Source organism: Triticum aestivum, chromosome 3B, assembly GCF_018294505.1.
Source record: "Triticum aestivum cultivar Chinese Spring chromosome 3B, IWGSC CS RefSeq v2.1, whole genome shotgun sequence".
NCBI classification, from domain to species: Eukaryota; Viridiplantae; Streptophyta; class Magnoliopsida; order Poales; family Poaceae; genus Triticum; species Triticum aestivum.
In genome coordinates this window covers 505,185,315-505,194,617 of record NC_057801.1, presented here as the reverse complement: position 1 = coordinate 505,194,617, position 9,303 = coordinate 505,185,315, and the positions used below count along the sequence as shown (strand labels likewise).

General features: G+C 40.9%; 1 long non-coding RNA gene across 12 annotated transcripts; it reads left to right on the top strand.

Moving 5' to 3' along the window:
* Positions 1 to 923: 923 nt before the first annotated feature.
* LOC123070608 (uncharacterized) lies at positions 924 to 8,977 on the top strand. 12 transcript variants are annotated; one of them, XR_006433850.1, is made up of 15 exons: positions 925 to 1,292; positions 1,361 to 1,682; positions 1,798 to 1,975; positions 2,664 to 2,763; positions 3,639 to 3,671; positions 3,801 to 4,077; positions 4,471 to 4,569; positions 4,651 to 4,741; positions 4,868 to 4,934; positions 5,025 to 5,254; positions 6,273 to 6,453; positions 6,688 to 7,093; positions 7,419 to 7,541; positions 8,129 to 8,374; positions 8,667 to 8,977. It is a non-coding gene; the product is annotated as an uncharacterized lncRNA (long non-coding RNA). The 12 variants fall into 12 exon arrangements; XR_006433844.1 differs by adding an exon at positions 5,849 to 6,077 and having other exon boundaries at positions 4,471 to 4,741; positions 4,871 to 4,934; positions 6,355 to 6,453; XR_006433843.1 differs by adding an exon at positions 5,849 to 6,077 and having other exon boundaries at positions 4,471 to 4,741; positions 4,871 to 4,934.
* The last annotated feature ends 326 nt before the right edge of the window (positions 8,978 to 9,303 follow it).

Here is a 9,303-nt window from a genome sequence, read left to right as displayed (position 1 = left end):
TCTCCATAGTTTTTCTTTTTCTTTTCAATTGCAAAAAAGAAAAAAAATATGCAGCGCCGTGTACGTTGCGCGCGCGGCCGGGCGGTGGTGATTTTTAGACCACGCGGTTCCCTGTTTATTTTATTTGTTCGTCTATATTTAATCCTACATTGCCTAGCTTTTGACCTCTAAGTCTCTTTTCCATCTATAAATATAGATTCATAGAGCCTCCAAAAATAATCTGATTCGGTTAAATCAATATTTTAGTTTGACTAGATTCATTAAAGAAAAATATTTTTCTCCTCTCCGGCGGGACTTCTGGAAGTTGTCCTTTCTCGTCTTTTCTATACCTTATAAAGGTATATTTCTTCATATTTTTTTATATACTCCCGTAGCTTATTATTTCTACACTAGCACTGTAGAATAATTAGATTTATAAATTAGTTCCTATATTTATAACTATTTTTCGTTCGTAAAACAGCTTGGCCTTGATTTTTTAAATAGACATAACTTTTTACTCATTCATCCAAATTAGACGAAACCAACTTCATTATTTTGTCTTGATTCCACCATCTAATGAATCTATCGAATAAACTTTTTGCAATTTTCAAATTTCGAAATTTGCTCTGATTCATACTCAATTTTTTTATCATATCTTTTTATCCGTACCTCCGTTTTCGATGAAACCACGCCTAAATCTCTACTCCTAATAGAGCAGTTGGTAGTCTCCGTCGGTCAATTTTCGTCCCACCGAGACAGATTTTTTTCATCCTCGATCCCACCTCCCGCCTCTCCTCGATTCCCACCTCCGCCCTCGAACCAGGAAATAAAAATCGGTATGCTCCCATTATGTTCAGTGCTAAACCCTCCGGTTCATTGAAAAAAACTCGCGCCTGAAAATAATCTACGACGGTTAACCTACGAAGAATTAGCCAGACTTTTCCCGTGCGTTGCGAACGAGCGAGCGAAGCCTTTGCCCTCGAGCGACGCCGCACCAGACCCTTCACCCTCGCAGCCGTCGCCGATCCCCTCCCTCAAACGCCGCCGCCCGTCGCTGCCGCCCCCGCCACCTCCCGTCGCGGGAAGGCGGGAGGAGCCCTGCCCGGCCATGGCGACACCGCCGGCGGCCTCCTCCTCCCCCTCACCTTCTCTCCCTCTCCCAAGGAGGGAAGGGAATGGAAGGGATCTGATTGGAGCGGTGGATCTGTGCCCTTGCCATCTCTTCTTTTCTTCACCGATTCCAGGAGGAGATCGAAGTGGGAGGTAGACGAGCAGGAGCGCCGCGTCCGCGACAGCGATGAGCGACGACCCAGGTAACGCTATCTCCCTGCCCTCGCCCCAACCCATCTTCTCCCCGTAGCCTGTACTCACGCGCCCCCAGGTTCTCCTCTCCCATGGCAGGGGTCGGCGAGTGGCAACAGATGCGGGACACCAACTGGTGGCGCAACGGACAGCGAGAGGCGGGACACCAACTGGGTGCGCCTCTCGCGGCCGACTTCCACGGCGGCGACGTCGTTTACCTGGGCGCCTGCTTCTTTCCGACTCAGCGATCCCCGCGGGCACCGATGGACGGCGACGGGCAGCACGTGCGGCCGCGGAGCCGCGCGCTCCTGACCGACGACGAGGATGACGGGACGTACGCCACTGACGTGTACAGCGGCAACCTCGCCGCCACGGGCGGGTCTCGTGCTGGCTGGATCTTGGTGAGTTCCTTCCTTGTGCGACTTGGTTTGTTCATGGGTGTGAGATTGAGAGCAATTCTTCTCCCCTTCTTTCTGAATCTGCGGTTTCTAAACGATTGTTTGCGACCAAATGCAGGGGCGGTAGCAGTACTTGGTGCAGCGCCGCCGCGGCGACTACGGCAGCGTCGAGGTCGTCGTCCTCCTCATCCGCACAGGGAAGCTGGACTGGGAGGTTTGCTGCTTCCGGTCGGCAGACGATGGCTATGACGCTATGCCCAGCACGAGTGCTAACGCCATCACGACCGGCACCACTGGTGAGAGCCTCCTTGGGCGCATGTCTCTAACTGCACTTTTGTTATGCAAGAAATTTTAGTCTTGATCCATCACTGGGATTGTTCATCTCTATTTTGTGTGGATAGGTTACAAGAAATTTACCCTACAAAAATGTTGAAATAAATTTTAGTGTTGATTCAATTTGGTATGTTGCTAGATAGGCTAACTAGCTAGGAAGCTGCGAGCTAGATAGGTTAACTGAAATTGTTTGACTTTAAAGTGTTACATATCAGCTGCCATCAGTCATGTAAATAAGTTGAAAGGAAATCATGCTACTCTGATAACTGGATTCCTCTTTAATTTCGTGGTATGATCTTTTAGTACGTAGCAGACTAAAACCGAGTCTGAAAGTAGTGTCAAATTTGGTGTAGACTCCACATTCAGCAGTGGCCATGCAAGGTATTTTTTTGTTGGGTGTGCCATTGTGTTTTTTGGAGCAATAATCCTACAGCTATTGGGTAAGATTTACAGTCCGTGTAGACGAGCCGTATGTCTTATTGTTAGTATCTCTACTCCTAATGTCTCATTTGGTAGTCTCCGTTCTACGGTTAATTTTCGTCCCACCTCCACTGGTTTATTTTCGTTCTCCACCCCACCTAACACATACACACGTCTGTGCTTGCTTACTGATGTGTGTGTCAATGCGTCCCTCACGTGCTCTCCCGCCAGGCACCAGCAGCCGTACGGTGTGCTCTCCGGGATGCTGCAGTCGAAGGGTCGAGCAGGACTATGGATGCCAGCAAACAAGCCTGTGCAGACAGCAATGCATGTGAGGGCTCGCATCCTCATCCCCATCCCAATCTCTGACTATAATACTATATAGATTAGATTATATGACATGCATTAGTTGCTTACCTTTGTAGCTGGCATGCACATACACCATCGTTTTCTGATAATTAACCATATTATTTTGAGTGATCAAGTTAAAAATTATATCATACTAAATACCATCAGACTGTATTCAGAATCATCTATTATGGTTGTGATTTTGTTATTATCCCGAAACAAAATACTGTACTGTAAATAAATCACAATTAGAGATTCTATTTTTGAGAGGTGCTATATGTTTTCTTTTCACAAAGAGTGCTCTCACTGGTTAGCTTTTATACATTTTCTTTCCAGTCGTCGTAATAAATGAACCAGTTTTTCATATCAAATTGTGAAATGAAAATTTTGTTTCTTTGTGACCTATTTTACATCAAACACCGCATGGAGTTTGAAGCCGATTTCAAATAAGTGGTGAATATGTCTTATTCTCATAAATACAATGAACAAGATATTGTAGCCATTTGTTTTAGTGGAGAAGACCGTGTTGTACTATTTCCTTACTACTCCCCTTTTTAAATCTTTCCATATTTCCTTTGCAGCATAAGAACGTAATGGTATATTTCTTGCTCTGGAATTCTAACCACACAAATGTTTAGGTGCTTTTATATTCCTTTTACATTTATTCAAATAGTATCTGAATTATATGCTAATCTTCCGCAAAACAGTATAGTTCTTTAAAGTAACAATTCATGAAACAAGCTGTCCTGTGGCAGCACACATGCACCTTTTTATGTACTATGCATTTGCCATGTGATTTCTTTTGTGATGCTTATTTGCTCGTTTTTATAGTTTTATTTTATTTACCTTCTCTTACAGCAATCAAATCGGATGGAGAACATCACACAACAGGTAAACATTCTTGTATACTGATATTGAAAAATTACATCTTTGTTTGATTCAGATAGTTTTTAGCAAGAGGATGGATATACTGTGATGTTATTTCTGATTAATAATTTTTTGGCAAAATTTTATGATAAGCCTTTCTCCAGGACATAAAGAAAATGGTGGCACTTTGGGTTTTGAAGACGCCGCCCATCGTAGGACTACGAACATGGGACGCTCGGTCGAGTTTTTCTTAACTCGTCAGGATTCTCATGCTGCAAATTTAGTAACGGGGCAAATTTTTGGGTGTCCTGATGTGTTTGCGGATTGATGAAAATTTGGCGAGGGAGGTCATAAACCATCGCTCGCTGCAGCACATCAATTGTTGAATTCGTTCGAAGGAGCTGTCAATTGTTGAATTCGCTTGAAGGAGGTGTGTTTGCTCTCTGTTCCCTTGAGTCAATCACCATGATTTTACATCGAGACGATGTTTCTTCTTCAAAAGGGGATGATGAACAACATGGGAACAAGGAGGAACTTTACCCGCCTGTTATAGACTAAGCACTAAAAGCATGCTTGCATTCACTTTAGCTTGTTCATTCTGTTATAGGGCAGTGCTTTCGTTATGCGTATGATGCTTTCAGTTTATTGAAAGATTTGTTCCAAGGATAAATTCTGATCTTTTGAAACTATGTTTTTTTAGTGATAACCTTTATAAGTTGGACTGTTTATGGGCGCTGGAAGTCTTGTAATAACCGTTGTTGTACATACGTTTATCATCATAAGAGAGATAATATATTCTTTTGATCCTCACAAATTTTTGCAGATGGAGCTCGTTTGGCTGAATTTGCTACTGAGTTGCCACATTTTGAGGGCCTGCAATTGGAGAATACAACACTTGAGATAACAATTGAAGAATACTAGAGTAATGATAACTACTGCAAGAGTGATGTATTTTCTTTTTGTTGGAGATTTTCTGCATCTTTTATGGACGGTAACATTTTAGATAACAATTTGATGTGCTAACCATCAAGATCAACTTCGACATGTTTGGTCTCTAAAAGTTACTATTGACCATCATTGGTGCATCCTATAAGGTATAGTCAGTACCATGAGTAACTTACCAGACATTGACTGTAGAACTTGCTATCCAACTCTTGTGAAATCTAACCATCTTATTCATTTACGATACCTATATGTATGTGGTACACAATCTGAAATAGTAGAAGGGGAAAATAAAGCATTAATGTGGAGTATGTTCCAATGGAAATCTTCAGGAACACCTTGAAGGTAAGCATCATATTCACGTCCATTCAATCTATGTATGATAGGTGCAATCGTCTTTTCAAATTCTATGTTACTGAGTTCAGATGTATGCAGGTCTGAGTGCAATTTTTCTTTAGTTCTCTGTGAGCTTAAAAATGCAACTGATGTGGCCCATGCAACTGAGATTAAAAACATGGAGAAGAATCATAAAAGATCTCGCTGAAAATGCCCTCGTTCCGCACTTCGTGTGGACAGGCAGCGCCCTTTACCTTCGAAGTCTCGAAAAATGGGCTGGGTGATGCGGGTGCCTCAATGCTTGATACCATGTTCTGTAAGAGGCCAAGGTACTATATTTTGTCCCTGATGCATAACCTGCATTGATTTTTTGTAAACTGTCCTTTTAGAGGCAATGATGAAAATGATTTTTGTGCATGAAACAACAAACCAGTTCAGTCTTTTTTATGCAGAGATCAAATTGATTTTTGTGCATAAAATTCTTCTTTGTGATACAAGGTCTTCTAAACAGTTTATGCGCTATGCTTGAGGTACCAGAAAAGCATATGGGCATCAATTCGATAGGGTTTTGCATTACGTTTCATGCATAGACATATGTGCGCATAAACTCGATTCTTGTAGGTCCTGAATTACGTGCAACTTTATGTTATGGGTTATTTGAGTCAAGATCGATGATTTGAACTTGTTATCATTCCAAGCAGCTCAGCTCACTGAAATCTGAAATCCAAATATGAGCTCAATGAATATTGATTGCCTCTAAAAGAAATGCTTAGGTTTTGATGTTTTTATTCAGTTTTATTTAGGGTTGAGTAGTTCAAATTTAATTTTTCAGGAATTTTTGTAGGGACTGTGTGTGTGGCACTTAATATTTGTCTTTGTGTCTTGTTTGTGCACTTAATATTGGTCTAATTTTTGTTGCATAGGTTGTATTTGGGTGTCCACGCGCTACAGGGAATTATTGTGCGGAGTAGTAAGAATTGATTTAAACGTAGAGCCTAGACTCGCACTCCATGAGCATCCATGGCCGGCGAGACAGGACCCTCGACCCTCGGCCTCTGTTGAGAAGGATCGTTCCACTGTGTCCGATTTGTAGTACAGAGCAATCTCATTCCTCTGAAGTTCCTATTGGGCAAAATGGGCAAGATGTGTTTGGTCAGTGGTGCTTTGTTTTTTAGGCTATGGCTATGATAACTTGATGACACCCCTTTGTAGTACAGAGCAATCTCATGCATTTGTCCTCCATCTTCAGGAACATTTATTAGTGTACAATGGCCAAGCAATTGTTAAAAAAAATAAGAAACCTGGAATTGAATTGCTAAAACATGGAATTATTCTGCTCATTTGTAGGTTAATGTATGACTATCACGTTCCCCACCAAGTGAAATGTGATATTTCACCACAAACATTGACGAAGTTAAGTTCAGTGCAGGCAAAATGGATAAGTCTGTAACTGGAACTCTGGATAGTTGATCCTCTGAATGGCGAAAAATTTATCAAAGTTGCTGAGGTTCAGGGGTCTGAAATTAAGGTATTGATGCTTTGGGGTTCTTATCTTTTCATTCCCATGTTACAATGCTATGAGTGTAATTTGGTCTTAGTATCTATCAACTTTTCCCAGCTCAAAAAACAATATATTTTTCGCCAGGACAGAGCTCAAAATACAAAGACTGACTTTTCCTTGTCTAAATTTTACTGATATTAGCGTGTGTGTATTAGCTCTGATGCGTGTTCTAAAAAAATATGTAATATTTTCATGTTGCAGCCATTTGTGGATAGTTTATCTAAATGCCCAAAACCCACTTAGAGCTCCAGAGAGGTCTTGTTTTCTTGTACTATGGATTTAAGGTGATTCTCAAGAGGAACAAGTCGCCATGGACCGATGAGATCGAGAGACGACTCTGCGGTTGCGTGGAGTGGCGGCTGAGAGGAGAGGCAACAACTCGTTGTCTGTGACGGCCCGAGCGTTTGCGAGAGGGGATGGAGCGGGGGTTGCATCGTCACTGCCAGTTGCCAGAGTGGATGGAGTGGTGGCCGCACGGACGCGCTCCTGGAGGTGCTGGTATGCACCCTGATTTTGAGCCTGGGAGGTTCCTTGCTCTGCCCTATCTTCAAGGGTGTTCATCTACTTTGGTATCGTGCTCTGGAGTCAGGACGATGCACTAATGCAGGTTTGATTCTTTACTTTTTCTTTTGTTTTATTTGTATGCATATCCTTGAATTTTGTGAGCCATGATTTAAATGTTGTCGTGTGTGTCATTGTGGCCTATATAATTATTCTATTGAAGCACCGCTGCAACCCAGTTTGTTTATCAAATTGATGCAAGAAACAAACTAATACATAGAGAGTATAAATTTATTGGATTAATCTGTATATCCCTGCACTTAGCGATAGGTAGAGATGGATAAATTTTGTTGCTTTTAGTTCCCGGTTTTTCCTATTGAAATTATGGATTTGGAAGCTAATCATGGAGTGTTTCGATTGCCTGCTTACAGATTCGCAATGAGCACAAGTCTGCAACCTTGAAGGAAAACCCGTTGCAACTGATGACATAATATTACGTCGCAACAAGAATGTATAGAGCTGCAGAGCTCTGTGGATCCTTCTCTTCACAAAAGGTGAGGTTTAAAGTTCATGTTTGTGCTTATTGAAAAATAAAGAAAGAGACGAGTTGCTTGATATATTGACATGTATATAGTGTAACAAAAACACGCTTATAGTTCTAACATGAATTTGATTGACTTGGGAGTTGTGACATGCAAGTATTTTATGGTTGATAATTCTGTACTACTTGTTATATTGTATAAAAATAGTCTCTGGTTTCATCTTCTTTGATGACATATTTTCTATAACAATTGAAATGCATTATGCACCTGTTCTTTTTATTGTGGTTCCATATTTTTTTTCAAATTTATATATTCTCTATGAATAGTAACATAAATGCATGTTCTTAATCTATTTTAGATTTTTGTTCACCCGAAAATGCAGTATAGATCTGCCATTGATATTTTTTTGAAGCACTGGGTGAACATTTGCCGAGATGCTGATAGGAAAAGCCTTTTTGTTTCCTCATAAAATGTTGCCCATCAGTTATTAAACTTAATGGATGCATGTTGTGGGTTGATGACCATGTACACCTTTTTTAGTTAGAACTGTGTCTGCTATGGATCTATCTTGCTTAATACAAAGAACTCTGCATGCTTAGGAAACAAGAGGTAATGTAAACAATAGATTCTCTTGTGAAATTGCGATTCAGCCTTGGGGCGTGGATGGCGAGAAGCGGAGGCGTGTGCCTAGAGTAGCGGACCATGATGGATTGATGAGCTGATGTCACGTGACGTACACACGTGGCGGCTGGTTAGGCTCCGGCGGCTGGAGCCATCATCGACCATGATGCCGCGCCAGGAGCACAAGGGCTAAGACGAGGACATGTTGGTGCCGATGAAATAAGGTTTATTGGGTCGTCCTCTTCCAGCAACATATTACACAATCTATTTAAGCCGATTGATTCTCTTTGGTACAAATGTCCCTCATTTAGTTGATGAAACTCTACCTTCATAAAATTAATTGAGTTGGGAACCATAACATATATACATCTATGACTGGTATCTATTTGGCTATATTAAACTGACAATTTATTCTTCTTACCGGAAGGATATGTCGTGAAGATGATTAATTCTACAAACTCTATACTGCTAATTCATCGGAAATGACTACCAACTTGTTTAATTCCGCATGTGCAGGTGCTGTCGGTTGATGGGGGCCTAACCATGAGTCTAACTGAAAGTGAACGGGAGCGATGTGCAGAAAAAAATCTTAGCACATAGGCTGAATTTGTATAGTACTTCGAATTTATTAGGCAGTACCCCCTCCATTTGTATATCACTTCCGAATACTAGTTCAGGTTATTAGGCAGTACTATTGAATTTAAGGATTGATACTTTGAAGATTTAAAAAGGTTACTAAACTTTGTACCAAGTCTACTATTATGTATGGGAAGAACATGCGCTAAAATATTGATAATGCAAATGAAAGTGATCGTTTGATTATTAAATCATGCCACTAATAAGGTAAGTTCTTGTCACTTATTTCTTCACAAATTTCCATTGTTCAGGTTCGGACTTGATATGTTGAGCTATTTTAATTTATGTATGAGAGAAATGAAATACTTTATGAGTTGTATGTCGAAACTTTGACCAGTTCGTTGTGGAATAATGTCGGTGATTTGGATTCTTAACTAATTTATGATAGGCTTCCCTTTTGAGGGCTCTCATTTGGTTTTATGTGCTTTTTTCTTACCAGATAGAAGATACTTAATGTTGGTATCCCAGAGTTTTACTTACTAGATATAAATAGAAACGAGACTTATTTATTGAGAAT